This window comes from Lampris incognitus, chromosome 8 (assembly GCF_029633865.1).
Source record: "Lampris incognitus isolate fLamInc1 chromosome 8, fLamInc1.hap2, whole genome shotgun sequence".
Taxonomy (NCBI): Eukaryota; Metazoa; Chordata; class Actinopteri; order Lampriformes; family Lampridae; genus Lampris; species Lampris incognitus.
In genome coordinates, this window is record NC_079218.1 from 39,966,848 (window position 1) to 39,979,482 (window position 12,635).

General features: G+C 44.5%; 1 protein-coding gene across 1 annotated transcript in view; it reads left to right on the top strand.

Moving 5' to 3' along the window:
* The window catches only part of jade2 (jade family PHD finger 2), a 139,590-nt gene that overhangs the window by 43,755 nt on the left and 83,200 nt on the right, over positions 1 to 12,635 (top strand). The gene's annotated exons all lie outside the window — the stretch shown is intronic.

The following is a 12,635-nucleotide window of genomic DNA, read 5'->3' on the forward strand; positions in this document are numbered from 1 at the left end:
TGTTTGATTAAAACTGAATACTTGTTTGCTATGGAGCGATTTGGGCAGTGTGTGTATGTGTATGTGTGTGTGTGTGTGTGTGTGTGGAGTGCACATAAGGATGTTGGTCAAAGTTTAAGCATTTTGCACAGCATGTGATACGGGCTGATATATTTGTCACATCTGTTTTGGAATAGGGGCTCATTTTTATTATTTCCATGCTGTGGGCCTTGTGTTTCTTGGTTTAGCTGTGTGTTTATGCACATAAATGCACATGCACTTCTTCCAGTGTTTCTGCCTTATATCTAGGGGGACTGATATTCATATTTCAGGCAGCTGATTAAAAGATGATTGCTGGTATTGTAAGGACCTTTTTTTTCTTCTTTGAGTAGAATTAATGGTAGCCTGAAGGATAGAGGCTTAATAAAACGAATAATTTAATGAGGGATTGAATTGTTGCCTAGTGTTAAACATCAAAACATCAACCCCCCCCCCAAAAAAATGAATTCGCTTTTCTATTTGTGATCTGATGTTACATACTTACTGTTCTACTTAATTACCGGGGACATGAACATGACCGGCTTTAAGATATAAATTCATCAGCCAAGGTTATTTTTTCTTTTCTTTTCTTTTTTTTTTTTGGCGGTCACACTTTCAGAGAGACCATAGATTGTGGAAACGTGGAAAAGTTTGAGGTTTTATTAGGATCCCTTTTCATTTTCTTTTTTCCTCTTCGCATTTTTTCTTCTTCACTGGGTCTGTGTGGAGTGAATTTATGTACAGTATACCGCATCAGACAGGAAGTACTAACTAGTTTCTAATGGCATGTTAATTTTTAGGGTTTGAAAAGTGCATCAGTGGCTGTATCTGTAGTAATAACAACAAATAACAACAATAGCAGCAGTGGTAGTCGTAATACCAGGAGCAGTCATTGTAGTAGTAGTAGTAAACGGTAAATGGACTGCATTTATTGGCTGGCAGCATGGTGGCCCAGTGGTTAGCACTGTTGCCTGACAGCAAGAAGGTCCTGGGTTCGAACCCCAGGCCATCCCAGCTCCTTTCTGTGTGGAGTTTGCATGTTCTCCCCGTGTCTGCGTGGGTTTCCTCCCACCATCAAAAAGACATGCATGTTAGGGTTAATACTCCTGCCTGTGCCCCTGAGCAAGGCAACAGCTAAGAAGAACTGGAGTAGGCCCCCGGGTGCTGCAGCTGCCCACTGCTCCTATACAGTAGGATGGGTTAAATACAGAGAACAAATTCTGTTGTAAGAACACAAATGACAAAGTAAAGTGGCCTTCTTTCTTCTTTATTTCTCCTAGAAGGTGTGAAGGTAATTGTATTCTTAGCAGAGCCCGTGGTAGAAGTAGCAGAAATGGTGGTACTAGCTGTAGTAGTAGTAGTTGTAGTAGTATTAATAATGGTAATAGTGATAGCAGTTTGAAGCAGTAACGGTTAAGTGACAGTGCTTTTACGGTTATCAAGTAATGACGGCATCATATGACAGCAGTCCTTTAACAGCAGGCCGGGTCCACCACAGCGGTGCTTTAAAAAGCCTGGCTGCCCTTTCTGCAGCATGCAGAGAGGAGGAAGCCCACAGCTACACGTTGTCTGCAGTCTGAGTCCCAAAAGACATGGCTCACTTTGGTTTGGCACAGATTTGTAGACTGGACTGTTTCTAAGCTTTTACTGTTAGAACATGTCGGGGGTTTTTGTCATTGCTGTGGTTCACCGAAAAATGTTTCATTGAACAGGAAAAAAGTGTAATTTTCTGCTCTTGCTGGCAAGGGAGTCGTCCGTTGTTCTCTGTACAACTGTATTTGTCTGTGTCTTGGTGGTTAAAAAGAGCAAATAGTGCCCAAATTCCAGCCTCGATTCCCCCCCCCCCCCCGGTATGATAGACTAGGTAAATCATCTGGAAAGACCTGAAGCCGTCTTGTCCACAGAATATGATATGACGTTACATGTAAGGTGATGTCATATGATTCAGTATTACTCGGTGCGGTGTGGTTTGGCGTCGCATTGCTTTGCTTGGTTCACTCCAGTGTTGTGTGGTTCTGTTCAACCTGGGATGTGTCTCATGTCATGTGAATGAATTGTCCGATAACCCAAGCCTACCATTTTAAAACAAATCACAATATAAAGAAATAGCATGTAATTTCATTAGATTTTTGGAGCTCAAAATTGTCTTTTTATGTTGTTGTTTTTTTTCCCTGCAAAGCATTGCTGATTGAGTAGTTATGATTAGGCCCAGATTTAAGTGTAATTAGCCCAACATATAATAGAGGTTAATTGGGATCTACATTGCAATTTCTCTCCTCTTGAACCTGAAATGGTGGAGTCAAATTAGATACAATAATAAGCAGGGTGCACTGAGTCCTTCACTTGATTGCAGCTCATTATTCATGATAAAGTTGTTTGGCTGTGGGATACACATTCATAATTTTTCCCAGACGTCATGACCCCAAGGTTATTTTTGCTAAATTTGGGACTCATTTTGATTTTGGTGAAAACTTTGATTTAAAAGTGAAAAGCTATATTCTTGAAGGTTGTTTTTTTGTTTTTTGTTTTTTTGTTGTTTTTTGCTGTTGTTGTTGAACTTGCTGACAGCATGGTGATAGTGAGACTGCAATGCATCCATCCATCCATTAGCCAAACTGCTTATCCTGCTGTCAAGGTCACGGGGATGCTGGAGCCTATCCCAGCAGTCACTGGGCAGCAGGCGCGGAGACACCCTGGACAGGCTGTCAGGCCATCACAGCACCAACACACACACACAAACACACACACACATTCACACCTAGGGACAATTTAATATGGCCTGTTCAACTGACCTGCATGTCTTCGGACTGTGGGAGGAAACCGGAGCACCCGGAGGAAAGCCACGCAGACACGGGAAGAACATGCAACCTCCACACAGAGGATGACCTGGGATGACCCCCAAGGTTGGGGTTCGAACCCAGGGAACTTCTTGCTGTGAAGCGACCGCGCTTACCACTTCACCACCGTGCAATTGCAATGGGTGGCAAATTGCAAAACCCACTGCAATGGTGCAATGGACTCCAAATTCCATTTAAAATGAAAGAGGGTCGTTAGTGCTGGTATGACAGTGTCTTCCCCGCGTTTATCAGAAAAAAATATGGTTGAACCTGGGTATTAGTTATTGTTGCAGTATCTGCTGAAATTGTTCTACCATATCTGCTTTTTTTTACCACAACATCTGAGCTTCCTCTTTCAAATTGCCCGCTCCCTTCTTTTCTCCCTTCACATTGGCTGCTGCAGTGAAGCATGAGATATGTGTGCTGTACCGTTTCTTCCTGGGGAAGTCCCACCAGACTTCGCCATTAAAATGAGCAATCGCAAGTCCATGATTTGGAAGTTTATGTTTTTGCCATTATGCACAGTAGTGAAAGAAAATATCAGAAAATATGTTTGTTTGCGTGTTTATCATTGGGACTGTAAATTTAATGATGGAAGTAAAACTGTGTGCCTGTTACTACTCCATGCTGGGCCAGCTCGGAACTCAACACGAAGATCGTCCTCTTGGCTGCCGTCTCCTGTTCTTGCTAAACCTATTCCTGTGCCAGGGGTCCTGCAGGGGTTGCATGCACATATGTGCATTTATGTATGTTGTATAAACATAGTAAACTGTGTTTCTGTGTATTTTCCTGTAGTTGTGTGTGTGTGTGTGTCTGTACTTTCTCATATGTGTTAATCCTCTTATCTGCAAGGTATGAGTTTGTGCACAAGTGTATCTATTTCTGATGTGGTGTATGTCTATCCTTTTTTTGTGGTGAATGTGTTTGTGAAGGTATGTTTGTATGCATGTGTGTAAGCCTTTCTAATGTCTATTTGCGTACGTGTGAGTGTGTTTATCCCATAGATTAGTGCAAGTGTAACCGTAGCCACAGAGCTCTTAAGTTACCCGGCCACATTGATAACTCAGGCCTTAGCTGCTCCCCTGACCATTCAGTCGCTCTGTGGACTAAATAACTCCCCCTTGATGTAGCTGGTGTGTGTGTGTGTGTGTGTGTGTGTGTGTGTGTGTGTGTGTGTGTGTGTGTGTGTGTGTGTGTGTGTGTGTGTGTGTGTGTGTGTGTGTGTGTGTGTGTGCGCGCGCACACGCGTGCTTATTTGTAAGCATTCAGGCATATTTTTGTGTGTGTGGATGTCTACCGTTTTGGTCATATAGGATCCTACTTGTTCTTACCTATACAGCATCATACTCTTTAACCCACGCTATAATTCCTTCTCACAAACACCAACACGCTCTTACTTACACTGTTTTTTTTGGGGGGGGGGGTGACTGCTGGGATAGGCTCCAGCATCCCCGCGACCCTGAGAACAGGATAAGCGGTTTGAATAATGGATGGATTTTTCTCCCCGATTGTACCCGGCCAATTACCCCACTCTTGCGAGCCGTCCCGGTCAGTGCTCCACCCCTTCTGCCGATCCGGGGAGGGCTGCAGACTACCACATGCCTCCTCCAATACATGTGGGGTCGCCAGCTGCTTCTTTTCACCTGACAGTGAGGAGTTTCACCAGGGGGACGTAGCGCGTGGGAGGATCACATTATTCCCCCCCAGTTGCCCCCCCGGCACCCTGACTGACCAGAGGAGGCGCTAGCGCATTGAGCAGGACACATACCCTCATCCGGCTTCCCACCCAAAGACATGGGCAGTTGTGTCTGTAGGGACACCCGACCAAGCCGGCGCTAACACAGGGATTCGAACCGACGATCCCCTTGTTGATAGGCAACGGAATAGACTGCTATGCTACCCGGACACCCACTCACACTGTCATTCTGTCACAACACACTACTATGGAGGGTGTGATGATGTTCTAGAGAGTGCATGATGTTTTGTTTGAGAGTATGTGTGTGAGAGAGAAGAGCAGCGTGTGAGAAACGGTGATGATGTGTGTGTGAGAGATTGATAAATGATAATAGATAAAGAGAAGTGGTGCTTGTGAGAGGGAACGGTAGTAAATATTAAAGAGTTTGATTGAAACAGAAGGCAGTTTAAATTCTCAGTCCCTGATTGGCTGATAGCCTTTTCAGAGACGAGGCCCACCCCCCTCTCATTCACAATCCCACAAGTATGACATTAAGAGGAAAGATGGTAGTCCGGGAGCGACTTAATGATACCAGTGGCTTATTGAGTAACATTGGAAGTTCTCCAACTACGGTTACAACAATGTCACATTCATTTAATCAAAGACAATAGCCATCGGGGGCACTGTATCTACAACTGATGACAAAAAGCTTTGAATCTTTACAGTCAGATTGCACGCAGCAGTGAGCAGGACCTCTTCCGGAGCTCTCATAGCGGGAGATGCATCACTTCCTGCATGTCGTTGCATGCAATCGAACCAAAAAGACTTGATTATAGGTAACAAATTTGACATTTTTTTTTAAACTTTAGTTTTAAAATTTAAAATGTTATTTAATAAGCCAGTGGTTTAATCAGGTTACTTCCTGTCTACCACTTGGCCAGTTTCATGCTGGTGTTATTAGGATGGTGCGGGCTTGACCAAGAAAGGCTTAATCCAACTTTGAGGTCCGTGTCCAAAATGTTCAACGAAAAGAAACGAATGGTGGAATTTTAAAACATTTTTTCAACCGACCAAAATATGGGCGGGATAATCACTCCGAGGTCTGCGTTAAAGGATTTAAGCAAATGGCATGAAGGTAACCACGCGATGCAGTTCATTAAAATCCTCTAATACAGACCTCAGAGGGGATTATCCCGCTTATACCATGGTCACTTGAAAAAACTTTAACACATGACCCTTCACTTATTTTTGTTGGACATTTTGGACTCAAATTAAAAGGTTATAAAGCTTAAGTTTGCCATTCCCATGACAAGTCCTCCATGTACAATCAGAGAATCATTCCAGTCCCTCTTACAACTTGGTGTAGAGACAAGGTTATGCTACAGCTTCGCCATAGGGTTGTCATGGGGTCATATCAGGTCTAGAGCCTTCAGTCGTTCTGCCCCCTGCCTATGGAACTCTCTACGACAAGACATTCACAACATTGACCTCTTTCAACCTTCAGATCCCATCTAAAAACGTACCTTTTCAAACTGGCACATTCAGTCTGATCCACGCTTCATTGAGTTTTGTGCAGATGTTGATTTTATACTTATCTGTTGTGTTAACTTTTTATTGTCTACCCTGCTTTGTTTTGATTTATGCTGGCTGATACAGCGCTGCTTGTTTTGTTTTTTTAACTGTGTTCTATAAAGTGTCCTTGAGTGCTCTGAAAAGCACCCACAAATAAAATGTATTATTATTATTATTATTTCTTTCACGTTTCCTGTTTTACACCCTGTAGAGCCTGGTCCAAACTATCGACCTGAGGCACTATAGGGCAGCTGTCACTTGGTTGACAGTATTTGTCGTAATATGTGGGCTGTTCCGAGTAGGGTGATCTTCTGGACTGCATGGATTTTGATTTTTCCTGGGATAAGGTTGGTGAACTTTTCCATTCCCTTCTTCATGAGTCCTAGAGCTCCAATGACCACTGGTGTTGTTTCGGTCTTCATTCCCCACATCCTGTTGATTTCAATCTTCAGGTCTTTGTACTTGGTCAGCTTCTCTGTGACTTTCACTGAGGTGTTTTTTTTTCAGATGGTATTGCCATGTCGATGAGCATGCACCTCTTTTGCTTCCTGTCCTTGATAACGATGTCGGGCTTGTTGGCTTTTATCTCTCTGTCAGTGTGGATGGGCATGTCCCAGAGGATGGTGACATCATTGTTTTCAGTGACCGTTTTTGGCTGATGTTCGTACCACTTCTCAGTCGTCTTGATCTTGTAACTCCTGCAGAACTTCCAGTGCAGGTATGCTGCTGCCTTGTTGTGCCTGTACATGTACTCGGTCTTTGCCAGTTCCAAGCAGCCTGAGACAATGTGGTCAGTGGGTTCTTCATACATTCCACAGATTCTGCATTTTGGGTTTGTTCCATCTTGGATGATGTGGTGGTGATAGGATCTGGTTGCCAGGCTCTGGTCTTGTGCAGTGATTATCAGGCCCTCTGTCTCTGCTTTCAGCCCGGTGCTCCTCAGCCACTGGTGTGTCTTTTGTTGGGCCACATCTGCTTCTTTCATTCTTTTTGGGTACTTCCCGTTGTTATTATTATTATTATTATTATTATTATTATTATTATAGCTCTCATTACAGAATATCAAACTTCAATTTGACTTTAGGAAAAAAAACTATTCTGGCAGTAGCTTTGTATCATGGATAGTGAAGTAGTGATGTATCGCATTATCTTCACAACACTGACACAATTTTGTCATTGTTGAATGTCAGATGAGCGCTAATGTGATTAAGTCAATATGACTGCTTCGTGGACATTCACTAAATTGGTTAAATTTTGCAAATATAAATCACTTTTCTCAGTCGTTGATGATGTCAGTGAAGATATCAGTTGTAAACAATTGCTCTATATGTAGATTAACCACTCAAGTTGTATGATTTTTAATTAGTCAGGCATAGCATGCCTGTATGAATTTGTTACCATGGTATAGATAATACGGAGGAACAGTTGGTCATTCATTTGCAGTGGCCAATATAGAAAACTGCATACAAAATGATCTACAGTACACCCAAAAATGAAGTTGCTGGAAGAGAAAAAGGGACAATTGGGAAAAGAGAAGCAGTCCACACACTTTTGTCCAGTGCAAAATGATTTAACTCACAAGCTGCTGAGCTTTCCAATAGTCTTTCCTCAGAGCATTCTACACAACCGAACAAGCCAAGAGGAAACACAACCCCAAGGAAACAGGCTAACCTGTGAACACCTGTAACACCCATTGATGCCCTTAGGTGGTTGAAATGTAATTCTCGTGTAAACCACTAGCGGCAAATAAGCAGTAAAAACACAATCGCTCATAAGAGGTGACATTTTATAAATATTTAAAGACCAGCTATATACAAAAGTCATATAGGAGACATAATCTTATTCTTTTTTTCTTTTTTGGATTCCCCCCCTCCCTTTTTCTCCCCAATTGTACTTGGTCAATTACCCCACTCTTCCGAGCCATCCTGGTCACTGCTCCAACCCCTCTGCCGATCCGGGGAGGTCTGCAGACTACCACATGCCTCCTCCGATACATGTGGAATTGCCAGCCATTTCTTTTCACCTGACAGTGAGGAGTTTCACCAGGGGGACGTAGCGCATGGAAGGATGACACTGTTCCCCCCCAGTTCCCCCTCCCTCCTGAACAGGTGCCCTGACTGAGCAGAGGAGGCGCTAGTGCAGTGACCAGGACACATACTCACATTTGGCTTCCCGCCCACCAACATGGCCAATTGTGTCTTTAGGGACACCTGAACAAGCCGGAGGTAACATGGGGGGGATTCAAACCGGCGATCCCTGTGTTGGTAGGCAACAGAATCATAATCTTATTCTTATATAAACCAGGAACATCTTCAGAAAAAGGTTACAAGACACAAGACCTACAAATGAAAAACACTTCTTGGAGCATAGCTCTCATATTAGATTCCTCATTAAATCCAAAGGCCTGTAGGGTGCGAAGCATATGAGTCCAGAACAATTCTCATTGATAGAGCACTTAGTGTTCCTTGGGGAAAATTCTACCTTTTCAAATGGCCTGAAATTGAAGAAAAGGAACACTGTGAGAGAAATGTATGAATTGTATGAATTCATAGGGTCGTTCTCATCTGTCATATGGAGCTTTTATGTTCGCTGATATGCTGTTTCAGTTTCAGTGGCAGATCTAGAAAAAATTTTCAGGAAATGCCACTGAGGGGGATGGGGGGGGGGGCTTGGAAAATATACAGTGGTGCCCCTAGCAGTACAGAGATTAAGCAAACTGTTCCACATAAATTGATGCGAACATCCCCTTTCATCTGGGGGGGCGACAGTGGCTCAGGAGGTAGAGCAGGTCATCTGGTAACTGGAGGGTTGCCAGTTCTATCAACAGCTCTTCCGTGCAAAAAATGTCGAGGTGTCTTTGAGCAAGACCCCTAATCCCTAACTACTCTGGATGAGCTGGCCGGTGCCTTACATGGCTGACACCACCATCGGTGTACAAGTGTGCGTGCTTGGGTGAATGTGAGCCATTCGTTGATTGTAAAGCGCTTTGAGTGGCTGTTGTAGCTAGAAAAGTGCTATAGAAATGCAATCCATTTACCATTTCTAATACTGGGCCATTTTCAGAATAGTTGGTTTACAATGTGTTATGTATGATCGTGTTTGTGAACGAATATAATGGTGTGTGAGAGAGCAAATAGGATTTATGGCCTAAACAGCGTCACAGTTTTATGTGTAAATGCATGTATGTGTGTTTACATGATGTCTGTGTGCTTGTGTAATTAACGGTATGCAAACCTGTGTGCATACACCTTTGCAAAACTGGATTTGTGCATGGCTTTACATTATATGCAATAAGTCAAAGACTATAAGACACCGCTTCCGGTGTGGGAAGATGGCGGCGCGAACTTGTGTTTGCAGCGGCCTCATCCAGTACCGTCCATGCAGTGTCTTTGTCCACGTCTGCATCTGTTTGTTTTGTCTTTGTTTGATGGTTGGGAGAGCTGGTGTTGGATCAGCTGGTAGAGCTTGGTCTGCTGCATCCTGTGGGCCCAGGGACCACGGCCCTGATTGGACCCGCGCCCGAAGAGGTAACACCAAGTTTGGTCTGACAGGATGCGGAAGCAGGGCAAGCTAAGCTAACTGCTAGCCCATGCAGACTGGCAGTTCCATACCACCGAGGGGGGTCTGGCGGCAGCCTCGCCTAGCGTTGACTGTGTTTTAGTGTTGACATGTGGAGTGTGGGGAGGTGTATTGAAGGTGTCTGGCTGGGAGAGCTGGCGTTGGATCAGCTGGGAGAGCTAAGTCTGCTGCATCCTGTGGGTCCAAGGACCATGACCCTGACCGGAGCTGCACCTGAGGAGGAAACACAGGGCGGTCTGACAGGAAGCGGAAGCGGGGCAGGCTAAGCTAACTACTAGCCCATGCAGACCGGCAGTTCCGACAGTCAACCTGGCTGGTATTCGTTCTCAGGACAGTGGAAGTTTTGGACTGTGTTGCACTCAGTGGACTGTGTTGTTAACTGTTTGTGGGTTTTTTTTTTCTTTTTTCTTTGTTCTCTCTGTTTTTGTATGTTTTTGGTGGTGTCGTTTTTGGGAAATTTGGGATGTGTGTTTTAGTCTTCAGTGTCGCACTGCTGTGGGCTGAGGGAAACGGAATTTTGTTTCTTTTGTGTACGCAAGTACATGAAAGAAATGACAATAGATTGTTCCTGATTCCTGATAAAACATGTTTTGTTGCATCATATCTTATCATGCCATGTTCATATCAAGTCATCTGACCTCATATCGTAAGTAGTATCTCCAAATAATTTGGTTTATTTTATTAAAAAAGGGACAAATCCAGTACATTTTTGTGATGTTAGACACCAGTGGAAGGGCCTGAAAGGGGAATGACTGATTACGCAAGTGCTGAACTGCTGGCAAAGCGGGTGAATGATTGTCTATCTGTAGTTTATTGGCTGAGGAGGTGTTGAAAGCTCTGTTCCTGTTACAGTTGGCTGTCATAAGATCCGTTCTCCGTGTTTCTGCCCCCCCCCGTCTTGTCATCTTTTTTATATTTGCCTCTCACCCATACACATTAACAAACACATGCGCTCAGCAGCAGCTTGACAGTAGAGAAAGAACCTTGTTTGTCTGTAGCCAAAATTTTAGATTCAAAACCATTTCTATACATCTATCCATACATCTTCGCTTATAATTAGGAAGTTCATTTTCTGTCTTTTTCCCATGTAGAAAGGTGATCGTGTATGTATGTGCATGTGCATGTGTTTGTGTACATGTGCGTGTGAGAGATCGTGTGTGTATATGTGGGTTGAAAAGAGACTGTTCCAGTCGTCTTTGAATAGCTGCCAAATTGCCAACGCCATCTCCCACCTGATCTATCCATCCATCCCCTCGCCTCGAGACCCCAACCCAATCACACCACATGCCCAAACCGCCAGCCAGCCTGCTGCTTTTCTGTGTGTGTGTGTGTGTAAAAATTCCGCGGGCTAATGTTGGGATAGATTATCCCCCTCCTCTTCCTCTTTGAAGTGCTGCCAATGGAACGAATCTTGCCGCTCTGTCCCTAATGCACTGGTGTGCTTTTCTTTTTTTCCCTTCATTTCTTTACTCCTCTCCTGACACCTCCCACCCCCATCCGCCAATCCCTTACCCTCCACTGCCCCTTTAACCCACATCCCTACTCCAGCCGGCAGCCAATGTATCGGAGCCGTGTGTGGCACGGTGATTGGGTGGCGTAGGTTAGCTAAACAGCGCCGTTTTGTTTTTTCTTCTTCTCTGTTTGTTCCTGTATGTCACAAGAGAGTAGCTGGTTAGCTGCTTGCTGCATCGAATACGATGGTTCTGGTGTGTGTGTTTGTTTTGTCTGTCTGTTACACCAAGATTACCTGTATATTAGATGTTCATCCATGTGTTGTGTGCAGCTGTCTGTGTGTATAGGTCTGTGTTTGGGTGCCTGTATTCATGTCATCACAAATTTGGATTGCAGGGGAATCGCATCAGCAGTTTAAGTGGCTGTGAGCAACACACAATGGTGGAGGCTGGGAGAGAGTTCAACTGATTTGGGGGTACAGAGACACGGCCAGGAAATACTAAGGCCTTCTGGAAGCTATGAAAGCCAGGCCAGGATTGGAGAATAGGTCTGGGGGCTTGGAGAAAACTAGAATTGGCAGAAAGTGGACTAACCCTAAGCCAGAGTTCAAATCAGTTCAGGTCAGTCTTGCAGCTGTGAGTAAAACAACACACCAAAGTCCGCAGTGGTGTAGCGGTCTAAGCATCGGCTTTGTGTCGATGCAGTTGCCCACTGGGGACTGGGGTTTGCGCCCCGGTCTCGTCAGATCCGACTATGGCTGGACTCAATGAAGCAGCAATCATTGGCAACGCTGTCTTCGGGAGGGGGGCGGAGTCGGCTTGTGTTCGTCACGTGAATGCGTCTCTGTGTGTGTCGGAAAAAACAGTGATTCGGCCTGGAGTCGCCTTGTCACGAAAGTGGGGAGGAGGTCTCCTTCGAGACTGCCGGCCGGAGAGATGCAGTTGGCGAACGCATGCAGTACGAGGGTGGGTGTTTGAATTAAAATAGGGATCGATTGGCCACTAAATTGGGAGAAAAAATGGAAAAATCAGAAATAAATTAAAAAAATTTAAAAAAAACCACACACCAACAGTACAACACACACGTAACATTCGTTAGTCAATGACATCAATGCACATTAACGCGAAAAGCAATATACTCAAAGGCAATATATGGCAGCACGGTGGCCCAGTGGTTAGCACTGTTGCCTCACAGCAAGAAGGTCCTGGGTTCGAACCCCAGGCTATCCCAGCTCCTTTCTGTGTGGAGTTTGCGTGTTCTCCCCGTGTCTGTGTGGGTTTCCTCTGGGTGCTCCGCTTTCCTCCCGCCATCAAAAAGACATGCATGTCAGGGTTAATACTTCTGCCTGTGCCCCTGAGCAAGGCAATGGAAAGAAGAACTGGAGTTGATCCCCCAGGTGCTGCAGCTGCCCACTGCTCCTATACAATAGGATGGGTTAAATGCAGAGAACACATTCGTTGTAAGAATACAATGTCAAATAAAGCGGCTTTCATACTCCGGTA